Below are 12,701 nucleotides of genomic sequence, written 5' to 3' on the forward strand. Positions count from 1 at the left end.
ATCAGGAAAAACAATAAAAACAGGACTATCTGTCAGGGTTACAATTAATACACCCATAGCAAACAGAACTCTGAGGCAGGTAGATTTCTCAAAGAATAGCTTTACTGGATATTTCATATTGGCACCGATCTGGTGAAAACCGATTCTAAAGATTCCTGTAGTTTTCACCTAATTAAAAGTAAAAGTTTTTCCCCTTTTCTCCAAACAATCAGTCACATGGTCCAATCAAGGAGCTGTCCAGTTGCTCGGTAACTTCACTCTTCCTCTCTTCAGCCATCTGTGGGAATGTCCTTGGTTCCCAGGGGAAACTATTTTGTATTGGCTGTAGTTGTTAGTTGCGAAGTCATGTCCGACCCATCACAACCCCATGGACAACGTTCCTCCAGGCCTTCCTGTCCTCTACCATCCTCTGGAGTCCATTCAAGCTCACAACTACTGCTTCAGTGACTCCATCCAGCCCAGTGGTGGGTTCCTACTAGTTCGAACCAGTTCAGCTGAACTGGTAGTGGTTTGGCAGCCTGGGTCACTGGAACTGGCAGTGACTCAGGCCTGCCACACTCCCAAACTGGTTCTCCAGGTGTCACCATTTTGTTTTCCGCTTCTACTCATGCTCAGAACAATTTTATTGCATTGTGTATGCATGCGCAGTGCACATGAAGCCAGTGTGCACAAAGCGCAACCCACGAGCGAACCAGCAGTAGTGCCTGCCAGAACCCACTCCTGATCCAGCCACTTCATTCTCTGCTGTCCCTTCTTCTTTTGCCCTCAATCTGTCCCAGTGTGAGGCTCTTCTCCAGGGAGTCCTTCCTTCTCATTAGGTGGTCAAAGTATTTGAGTTTCCTCTTCAGGATCTGGCCTTCTAAAGAGCAGTCAGGGTTGATCTCCTCTAGGACTGATCGATTTGATCGCCTTGCAGTCCAAGGGACTCGCAGGAGTCTTCTCCAGCACCAGAGTTCAAAGGCCTCCATTCTTTGGTGCTCAACCTTCCTCAAGGTCTAACTTTCACAGTCATCCATTGCAACTGGGAATTGTTTTGGCTACAAACCCCCAACTATCTCTATTCCCCCCTCCCTATCCTCCAACACTGAAGCCTTTAGTCAGGCCAGCTTCAGAGTTGACACTACCATTGATATAAAATGCTATGTAAATACAATAAAATAAAAGTGAAATCTAAAAAGCTGTAACAACTGGAATGGTAAAGAAGTACAGGATACAAAAAGTACAACTGAGCTACTTTAATCAAGTTCAGCAAACCTCAGAATTAAAGCAGAAAATACAAAAACCGGTTACATCAATTAGCAAGTAACATTAATTGTCACTGAACCGTTCTGTTTGGGATCTGCAGACATTTAAATCAACGTAGCCATTATCAGCCAGCAGGTATTGAAAATAAAACTAAGGGAGTTTACACATTTCATGGTATCAACAGCTGGAAACACTGATGGAGGCCAAGCACCATATAATTTCAATGATTAATGAGAGAAGATAAATAGAAGACTGGCAGCCTGATTTCTTAGGGTTTTTTTTTAAAAAAGATGTTGACTTGCTGTCTGATAAATAGTAGTGTAGAATATTTTTTAATATGCGGTAGAGTTACAGCAATTCCTACTTCTGACAGTAATCTATGCTGGATGCCTGCAGAGCACACCAAAACTTAACTCACTGCAATACAAGAAGCCAATCGATAGCGCTTTTTAAAAATGGAATTCTGGAACAGGAAACAGCAGTACAGTAAATGATTTCTGCAACTGGAATCTCTATTCCCTTGAAGCAAAGGGGGAAGGGAAGCTAGGGCAGAGAATGGACAAGGACGCTATACGTGCCCTCAAGAGGCCAGATCCACCAGGCCTTGCCTTTTCCCATTGGCCATTCAACAGCCAATTCCCTAGAAGTTGTGTTCATACAACAAACCAATCAGAGGTGGTATTCAGCCAGTTCTGATCAGTTCTGGAGAACCAGTAGCGGAAAGTTTGAGTAGTTCAGAGAACCAGCAAATAGGTTGCCCCTGCTGCCTCCCAGCTGATCTTTTTGTTGCCCTGAACAAGAGAATGGATCTGGAAAGCAGGTTAGTGAGGTGGGGAGGGAAGGAGGATTTTGCAGTATCCTTCCCCAGGAGTGGGGAGGGAATGGGGATGTTGCAGTATCCTTCCCCCAGGAGTGGGAAGGGAATGGGGATTTTGCAGTATCCTTTCCCCAGGAGTGGGGGGAGGAATGGGGATTTTGCAGTATCCTTCCCCTGCCACGCCCACAAAGCCATGCCCACCAAGCCATGCCCACAGAACCAGTAGTAAAAAAAATGAATCCCACCACTGACACTGATCCAGATCATGATCCATAGAGACATTTGCCTAAGAGTTTATGCTGGTTTAGGCCACTGGTTAATGCGGTTCCGTGTGGCTTGTTGTCTTAAGATTTGTTTCCATCCCAGGATTGCCCATCTCACAAACACAGCTCTGGGTGGTTGAGATATATATATATATATATATATATATATATATATATATATATATATATATATATATATATATATATATATATATATATATATATATATATATATATATATATATATATATATATATATACACATATACATATACATATACATATACATATACATATACATATACATATACATATACATATACATATACATATACATATACATATACATATACATATACATATACATATACATATACATATACATATACATATACATATACATATACATATACATATATATATATATATATATATATATATATATATAAAGTACAATGTGGAAAATAAATCTGACAGTTAGAACAATTAATCAGTAGGACAACGTGCCTTTAGAAGTTGTGAATGCTCCAACACTGGAAGTTTTTAAGAAGAGATTGGATAGCCATTTGTTTGGAATGGTATAGGGTTTCCTGCCTAAGCAGGGGGTTGGACTAGAACAGTGTTTTTCAACCACTGTGCCGTGGCACACTAGTGTGCCGTGACATAGTGTAAGGTGTGCCGTGGGAAAAACACTTTATATATAGTCAATATAGGCACAGAGTTAATTTTTTTTAACATTTTCTAATGGTGGTGTGCCTCGTGATTTTTTTCATGAAAAAAGTGTGCCTTTGCACAAAAAAGGTTGAAAAACACTGGACTAGAAGACCTCCAAGGTCCCTTCCAACTCTGTTATTCTATTCTATTCTAAGTACAACCCACAACCAACTAAAACACCAAGCAGTTGACAAAGACACCATACCAATAGTGTGGGCTCAGTTACTCTCTTTTGTCCATGCCCAGGAAAACACGCAGTGCTTCAAGCTTCCTGAAAGGTGAACAGAATCACTCAATGGATGAAGACCCAATTACAGGTAATCCTCAACTTACCACTACAATTGAACCCAAAATGTGTATTGTTAAGCAAGACAGCTGTTGTGAGTTTTGTCCCTTTTATAACTTTTCTTGCCCCAGTGGCTAAGTGAATCGCTGCAATTGTTAAGTGAGTAACACGGTTGTTAAGTGAATCTGGTTTTCTCGTTGATTTTGCTTGTCAGAAGGTCACCAAAGAGGGTCACGTAACCCCGGGACACTGCAACCATCATAAATATGAGTCCATTGCCAAGCATCTGACTATTGTTCTCATGACCATGGGAATGCTGCAATGTTCGTAAGTGTGAAAAATAGCAATAGCAACAGCGCTTAGACTTATATACCACTTCACAGTGCTTTACAGCTCTCTCTTGGTGGTTTATATAGTCAGCTTATGGCCCCCAACAATCTGGGCCCTCGTTTTACCCACTTCAGAAGGATGGAAGGCTGAGTCAAAACTGCCAAACTGCTGGCAGCCGGTGATCAGCCGAAGTAGCCTGCAGTCCTGCACTCTAACCACTGTGCCATTTGAATGGTTATTAAATGAATGATTGTACTTGCCTACCTAGTAACAGATTACATGCAGACATAGGGTTTGTATGGCCAAGTAAAATGACGTATGGTTAAAAAAATAGGATAATTATAGAAATGCATTGAGCACAGACACATACTATAGGTAGTTCTCAACTTACAACCATTTGTTTTTTCACACAACTGTTGCAGCATTCCTGTGGTCACATGATCACAAAATGCTTGGTAACCAGTATGTAGTTTTGATAATTCCATGTCCCGAAGTCATGTAATCACCAATTGTAACCTTCCCAGTCAGGTGCTAACCTGAAAAGGCAATGCGGAAGCCAGATTTGCTTTACAACTGCAATGATTCATTTAATAACTGTGACAAAAAGGTTGTAAACTGTGACACTTAACCATCTTGTTTAGCAATTGACATTTTGGCCTCAATTATTGAGAACAATCTGTATATTTGCATTAGATCTAAAAAGGACTGTGAAAATATCTACAGACCCTTCACATCCTGGACATAAATTGTTTCAACTCCTGCCCTCAAACGTATGCTATAGAGCACTGCACGCCAGAACAACTAGACATAAGGACAGTTTTTCCCCAAATGCCATCACTCTGCTAAACAACTAATCCCCACAATACTGTCAAATAATTTACTAAAACTGTATTACTATTATTCTTCTCTTCCTGATTAGTACCTTTCTCTTCCCACTTATGACTATAACCATGTTGCTTATATCTTTCAATTTATATTGTTTTATTTGTTTCCTAGTGTAATTTGATTGCTTATCTTGACTATCACTAAGTGTTGTATCTTATGATTCTTGATGAATGTATTCTATATTTTTCTTTATGTACACTGAAAGCATCTGCACCAAAGACAAATTCCTTGTGTGTCCAATCACACTTGGCCAATAAAGAATTCTATTCTATTCTATTCTATTCATGTCTTAAAATGATACACAATATTCTTTGTTGTATTTTTCCCACTTGTTTTTTTTCCCCGGTGCGTGTCTCTTTTCTTTGACAATGTATGCATTTCTATTATAATCCATCTTGTGTTTTGCTCTTTTTTTCTTTTTCTTTTCTTTTTAGTCATTATTTTAAAAGCTATTTTAGAAAGGTGAGCCAAGACAAGCAGACGGCTGTTCCCAGAGGCGATTTAAATTCCCTTCCATTCTGCAATTCTTGCAGTGGGGACCCTGTTATTTGCCATACTTAACAAATAGATTAATCCCCCAGTGATGGATTCCAGCACTTAGCCTTTCTGGAAAGGCAAAGGGATCTTGGAGACTGGAATCCAAAGACCAAGTTAAAAGTAAAGGTTCCCCTCACACATATGTGCTAGTCATTCCTGACTCTAGGGAGCAGTGCTCATCTTCATTTCAAAGCTGAAGAGCCAGCGCTGTCCGAAGATGTCTCTGTGGTCATGTGGCCCAGCATGACTCAATGCTGAAGGCGCACAGAATTCTGTTACTTTCCCACCAATGGTGGTCCCTATTTTTTCTACTTGCATTTCTTACATACTTTCGAACTGCTAGGTTGGCAGAAGCTGGGACAAGTCACGGGAGCTCACTCTGTTATGGGGCGCTAGGGATTTGAACAGCCAAACTGCTGACCTTTCTGATCGACAAGCTCAGCATCTTAGCCACTGAGCCACCACTTCCCTCCGAAGAACAAAGGAGACTTAAAACAAGAGCTGTTAGGGGAGAGTTTTTTTAAAAAATGCCTAAGGAAGTATATTACCTTGCTCTTGGCACTGGATCCTCTAAGGTAATTCTTTTCTGGAGAACAAGCTTAGCCAGCCAGGGCCAGGTAAAAACTGACTTGTCATTGTCCCTCTCTTCTCCAAGGACTGAATTTAGAGTCTGCATACCCTAACAGCATTGCCTCCTTTTCCTCATAAAACAATCAAACAGCCATAAACATGATTCATGGTTAAGGAGGAGCAGCAGTGGAGACTCAGCCGTATGTGCCAAAGGGAGATCAGCATTTTTTTTCTCCCCAGACAAGGTCATCTCTGAAGGTCACTGGGGCACAGCCCAACCAAGTCATTCTTCACAAACAGAAACAGAGGAGGTTGCAATGCTGCCTTGGCAAAGCCAGGTGAGTTTGGGGCAGGGGTCAGCAACCCATGGCTCTGGAGCTGCATGTGGCTCTTTCATCCCTCTGCCGTGGCTTCCTGTCACCAGTCAGCTCCACAATTGATAGGGCTTTCAGTTTGTACAGGTAGAGGGAAAGGGACTAGCGCTAAGAGGAGACTCTATGGTGGGGGAACCAGACTTCCGATCGGCTCCAGAATTGAATGGGGTGCTTCCGGTTAGGACCTTTGTGGCTCTTTGAGTGTTTAAGGTTGCCGACCCTTGGTTTGGGTTTTGGTGTCTGAAAGATGCAAGCAACCAGAGCCTCTCATGAATAGCAAGTTCAGTATCTTTATTGTCCACCATCTATTTACAAGAATCTCCCCAGACTTCTTGCCTTCCCTTAAGGAATGCTGAGATGAGGCTTCATGGATCTTGGAGGAGATCAAACTTATGCCCTTTGCAGCTGTGCAAGGATTCCAAGCTAGGCCCTCTCTTGATCCCTCCTTCCAGTTTCCCAGCAGGGTCCCAGGTCCCATTGGGCTGTGTGGATTAGGCCTTAGTGCAAAGGCTGAGCCTTCTCAAAGGTGGTTTATTCAATCGGGGGATAGTTAAATGCAAACCAGGCCAGGGAGAGCAATACAACTTCGTAGCTGAGGCAGGTAAGAAAAAGAGGAAAGGGGAGACCAGGGCCATCTTGAGCCATCCAAAAAAGGACCTTCATTTCAAGAAGACAGAAAAGACTGAGGAGTAAGCTGAAATATTAAACAGCCAGTGAGAAAGCAAAGGATCTAGTCATTCTTCATTCTCCCCCAACATCGCCCTGATGCGGGCAGGCAATGTTCCTGCCAGGCTGATCAAGCTTTAATGAGGCAGCTTTCCTGACCAGCTGCTCTCTGCCGATCTAAAGAGAATGAGAATTTTTAATTTGTCTTTCTAGTCTCACCTTGAGAAGGAAGTAAAATAACAGGCTGATAAAAAGGCATTTGACTGCAAAGACACATCACCTTGGCGAGGTTATATTGGAGCCCTGAAGGATTCCAATCCTAAAATTCAATTCACCGGAAGGAAAAAAACAGAGGTTTAGCCCCATCGCCTGAGAACCCCTTGGCCAAATCCTAGAGTTCTGGAGACCAAATTCTAGAGTTCTAGCAATTGGCCAAACCTAGAATTCTGCATATGCTCAGAGGCACTCCTGCAGAGACAATAGATTTGGGAGATTCCTTTCTAACAAGACTACCAGATTCTGTTAACAGTTTTGTTCCCTAGGCCATCTATCTGGTAAACTCACAAGATTCATTTTTCTCGCCATAAACATGTATACCTCCGAACTAGACTGCGTAGTTTCTCTGTGTCATATAATATATGTGGGCATATACATAATTTTGTATTTATTTATCTTGTCATGTTTATGTAGTGTAAAATTGGAGGTGGTGACCCTTTAAGAGTTGTATGCAACAAAGTTTCATTTCTAATGTATAACAATAGCAATAGCAGTTCGACTTATCTACTGCTTCATAGGGCTTTCAGCCCTCTCTAAGTGGTTTACAGAGTCAGCACATTGCCTCCACAGTCTGGGTCCTCATTTTACCCACCTCGGAAGGATGGAAGGCTGAGTCAACCTTGAGCCGGTGAGATTTGAACCACCAAACTGCAGCTAGCAGTCAGCTGAAGTGGCTGCAGTACTGCACTCTAACCATTGCGCCACCTCGTATGCCAATTAGCGTACATTCGAAGTGACAATAACTGTTCTGTTCTATTCTATTCTTTGTTAGATTTCTCATCTGCCTTTTGCCTAGAAACTCAAGATAACTGCAAACTAAAATTGTACAATCACCTTTGGAATATGGCTGTCTCTAGCCTTGAAACCCTCTAGATCCGTGATGGTGAACCTATTGAATGCGTGCCAGAGGTGGCATGCATGAGCCCTCTCTGTGGGCATGCTCACCACCTGGTCTTCAGGTTTTCGGTGCATGCATGTGCACCGGCCAGCTGGCCTTCGCTCACGCCAGAGCCCCACAAACCTGAAGACCAGCTAGCCAGTGTGTGCATGCATGCACCGCCCATCTGGTCTTTGTATTTCCAATGCGCATACATGCACTGGTCAGCTGAATTTTGAGTATCCGGGCCTCCAGCACACATGTATGTGCCCTTGCGCACACGTTCCAGTTCAGACACTTGGTGCCAAAAAGGTTCACCATCACTGCTTTAGATCTTTTTGAATGTACTCCAGAGAACCGGATTAATCCTTTTAGATCCTTGCATGTCGAGTCGCCCTGCCTCGTGTAATGAAATACTGGTACAGCACAGATGTATTCTAAATCACCCAGTATGAAACTCTCTCCAGTTGCTGAAGCTCCTGAATTAAAATGCAAATATATTGTTAGAGTTAAATTATTACATTGCAAACAACAGGGTTTGTCTTCCTAGCATTCAAAAGATCAGCCCCGAAAGTTTGTAATGATTCCCTCAAGCTTATTTTTAAGATTATAATTGTCTAAAGATACAAATATGTGATTTGATGCTGAATTTCACAAAATTATGTAAAAAAAATGCTCTTCTGGTTCAACAAAGCTTGTATATTTCATTGTGAAGTTTGTTTGGAAACAAGATTCACTGCATTCTAAATGTTAATAACCCTTTGTGGGAAAAGGAACAGCTCTTAGAGCTTTCTTTGTTAATTGGGTCAAGAAACAGAATTTCAGTAGGAGTAATTAAAACTACACAAATGGAATTCAGGCTCCTACACAGCTATTAAGAACAGACAAGTTTTCCCTGACATCTGGCTTCCCTATTTATTCTCCTACCTGCTCAACAAAAGAGTTTTGCATAATATAACAATTATTTTCCAGTTGATTTCTTCGCATGCCCCAAACTTTACGCTGATGATGTTACCTAGTCAGCTAATCAAGCATCTGCAAGCAAACTACCAAGTTCTGAGGAGCAAGGAGTCCACCAACTTTTCCTCTGCAGGAAGATGTTTGATGGTGTAACGTTGCACCCACCAAAGACTAAAAAAGAGATGTACAAAACCAATAGAACGAATACCCAGAAAGCAGAAGTAAATTATGATATTCAAGATGGATATCAAAGTGTTTTTGAAATTCTTCTCCACCTGATTTAGAGGTGGCCACTAAAAATCCAGGTGTCTTCAGGTGGTTCCAGGTAGCTTGGTAAATGGATAGATAGATAGATAGATAGATAGATAGATAGATAGATAGATAGATAGATAGATAGATGGATGGATGGATGGATGGATGGATGGATGGATGGATGGATGGATAGATAGATGGATGATAGGTTGGTAGGTGGTAGGTAGGCAGGTAGGTAGAGAGAGAGAGAGAGAGATGATAGAAGATAGATAGATAGATAGAATAGATAGATAGAATAGATAGATGATAGATAGATAGATAGATAGATAGATAGATAGATAGATAGATAGATAGATAGATAGATAGATAGAGATGGACAAATAGATAAGAGAGTGGGAAGAGAAAGAGGGAGGGAAAGAGAGAGGGAGAGAGAGAGAGAAGAGGGAGGAATGAAAGGAGGGAGGGAAGGTGGGAGGGAAGGATGGCAATTAAGGCTATGGAGGCTTAATGGCAAAGAAGTTTCAGATGCCCCATAGCAGATGCCCCTTCTGAATGCTTTCTATTGGACCCCAAAAAGAGAATAATTTTAAAAAAGCAAGCCATTCATAGATAGCCTTCAACTACTCTCTCACTAAGCCTGTGGAAGAACACCACATCATCCCAGGGAATTTCTCCAAAAAGTCCATCTCCTTTGAAAGAACTGTAAAAAGGACAACCTCTTTTAGCCAACCTCATGAGACCAGTTCAACATAAAAATCCAAGGAGAGGGGATTCCCTCCAATGGTCTCTGAAATACTTCAATTAGACATTTTCTCTCCACCATGCACACTGTATCTTCCACTCAATCGAGAGATCCCACCAGAAAGATGTTCCCATAAATAGACATTCCAACTATAGTTTTGAATAAATAATTCAAATAATCCATACTTGCTTACTGATGGCTTTTCAACAGAAGCAGATTCCACTTTAATAATTTAACCATTTTTGTTACATTTGTAAGTGAGTCAACTATTAGCCACAATCTCAGACTTTGCTGGTGTTGGTCAACGAAGTAACAATAATAATAACAACAATTACCTCAACAACAAACTTTTTAAAAAGGGAAACGCTGCATTTTCTATACTGGTATGCTGGCAGGTGTTTTCATGGCATAGATAAGTAATGTTTATGGTCTGGGGGAATTAATAAAGCCTCATTTGTAAATTGGCAAGAAAGATGCTTAAAAGAAGTTTCATAAAAAGAAGCAATTTTGTCTATACATTCTTTGCAGGCCAAATATATAATCATCATTTTATGGACCCCACATTTTGTAGGTTTCCTTTTACGTATGTTTTTTTAAAAATCTCTTGTAACCATTTCCATCTGATTCACAGTAAAATAATGGCCCACAATCTTTTCTCTTTCACTTTCCCTCTCACCCCTTTTTTATTTTATTTTTTTCCCCAACAGAGTTACCAAGTCTGTTTTGCAGACCCTTGTTTGAAACAACCACTGCAAGAATCAGCAACATCCAGCAGCTTAATAGAAAGGAGTCCATTTTAAATGAAGGCGTATAAGCCTGTAAGTGCTGTATCTGAGTCTCCGGAAAACCTAGTACAAATTTTCCCCACTAGGTTCAACAATCAGCAGTGAAAATGTGAAGAAAGAAAGAGAGGGGGGGGGAGAAAGAAAAAGAATGGAAAAAGGGAGAGAGAGGGAAGAGAAAGAAAGGAGAAAGGGAGAAAGAGGAAAGAAAGAAAAAAGAGAGAAAGGGAGAAAGAGAAAAGAAAGAGATAGATAGATAGATAGATAGATAGATAGATAGAAAGAAAGAAAGAAAGAAAGAAAGAAAGAAAGAAAGAAAGGGAGGAAATAGAGGAAGGAAGACAGTGAACTTGGCTTGAGATGATCACGGGAATCAGTCTCTTTCTAGTTACTTTTTCTTTTTAATTTAATTCTCCATGACAGAATTTAAAAAGCTGACTCTTTATCAACTCTCATACTAAAATGGATTCTTGAGTGAGTATGGGTTTATAACTTGCCTTCATTTGGATTTGACCCAGAGCAAAAGTCTTTCTGGAAGGATTACTCATGATCTACTATCTACCAACTGGGGTTTCCAGAGTTGGCATGAAGGATTACGGTGTCTTTATTGAGTTTAGATCTTTTCTGCCTTCACTCAGGGAGATCCTGCCATCTCAGGACAGATCTAACATTCACTTTCACGTTCTTTCTGGTTTTAAAAAACACACCAATCAAATTCTTGTGCAACACAATTTTAAAACATTCATTTTAAGTTTCTAGGCATGATATTCTCCCAACCCCATCCTCCACCCCCACCAATAAAACTTGTCAATTGGACGTTTTAATCTAAAGCTTAATGGCATTCAGTTTGTTGGACGTTTCCCGAGATGGATGGCCATGATTGACTTCCTGCTTCCCTAAGACTTCTGTTTTCCACGTAAACTGCACGGATTAAATCCCCCCCCCCCTAAATACGAATGAAGCTGCCGCAGCCGAAAGTTTATTTTTCTTTAAAAGACGGAGAAAAACACGCGGTGGCTTTTTGTCACCGAGATTAACAGGTGAGCTTTCTCCAAGGCATTCACGAAACTCCACCACACTGAGCTGCTAAACAAAAATGCACCAAATTGCAGCACCGTAGTTTAAGAGCCTGGCGCTGGCATCTCAGCGCATTGTGCAGCAGCCCTTAGCGAGTAGCAGAGAAGCAGCAAATAACACACCCATCTGCTTCCAAAAAAACCCCCACATACATTTGGGGCCGTTTTACAACTGTGGTCCAAACTGCCTCCTTTGACCAGATACCAGCTTTTAAAGCCCCGATGTATTTTGCTTTCTTTCTTTGCTATCCAAACCGTTTCCTGGTGAGCTTTAGAGACTTGGCAAAATCTCTCGTAGCCGCTCCACCCTGCTACCTCAGCACATTTTTCCCCCAGTCCCTGCTACCCCTGATGCGCTCGTGCATCAAAAGGAAGAAAATAATAATAATACAGCTCCCCCGCCCCCCAAAAAGAAACATTTCTTACCCAAAGTAGCAAATGCCTCCTCTTGCCCGACAGCCAACCCGTCCGTTCATTTGTTCCTCGGTTGTTTCTCCTTCTGTCGCCGGCTGTTCAGATGGAGCAGCCGGGGGTGGATGGATGGAGGGAGGGGGGGGGGAGATTAAGGAGGAGTAAATCTCTCGGAGAGGAGATGAACCCACTGAGGATGCGCGCGACCAGGTAAGGCGAGGGGGAAGAGAGAGGGAGGAAGTCCAGCCACTCACTGGAGAGCAAAAGGGAGATTTCCCCCCCCCCCTTTGTCGGATCCACTCCCACGCCACCCACTCAGCTGATTGTGGGTGGGGAGGAGGAGGGGTGACAAAGAGACTGCTGGCAGAGATCGGATGAGAGAGGGAACGGGCAGGGAATTACAGCAGATGTGCAGCCTTGAACTTCATGGGGGAAATTGATGGTGCGCTCAGCGTGGGAGGATGGCCGGGAGAGACAATAGCCTGTATTTAAAAAATGAAGGTGCTTTTAACGCCTCAGCCATTCTGGGTCTCTTGTTATTAGTCTTGGGGGGGGGGGCTAGTGCAAAGCGGGGAAATACTCCTGCGGAATGTTTTATTGTCCGAGAATGGGGAAATATGTCAACTCGCCAAGCTTAT

The 12,701-nt window shown here is 41.9% G+C and overlaps 1 protein-coding gene across 1 annotated transcript in view; it reads right to left on the reverse strand.

Annotated features, from left to right (window-relative positions):
• Positions 1-12,306, reverse strand: part of SV2B (synaptic vesicle glycoprotein 2B) — a 79,668-nt gene extending 67,362 nt beyond the window's left edge. The window contains exon 1 of the mRNA XM_087704344.1: positions 12,079-12,306. The gene's annotated coding sequence lies outside the window, so the exon portion shown is untranslated. The remainder of the gene's footprint in view (positions 1-12,078) is intronic.
• Positions 12,307-12,701: the final 395 nt, after the last annotated feature.

The sequence above is a fragment of the Thamnophis sirtalis genome, unplaced genomic scaffold (genome assembly GCF_051295495.1).
Source record: "Thamnophis sirtalis isolate CommonGarterSnake01/CBP01778 unplaced genomic scaffold, rThaSir2_p1.2 scaffold_2, whole genome shotgun sequence".
NCBI lineage: Eukaryota > Metazoa > Chordata > Lepidosauria > Squamata > Natricidae > Thamnophis > Thamnophis sirtalis.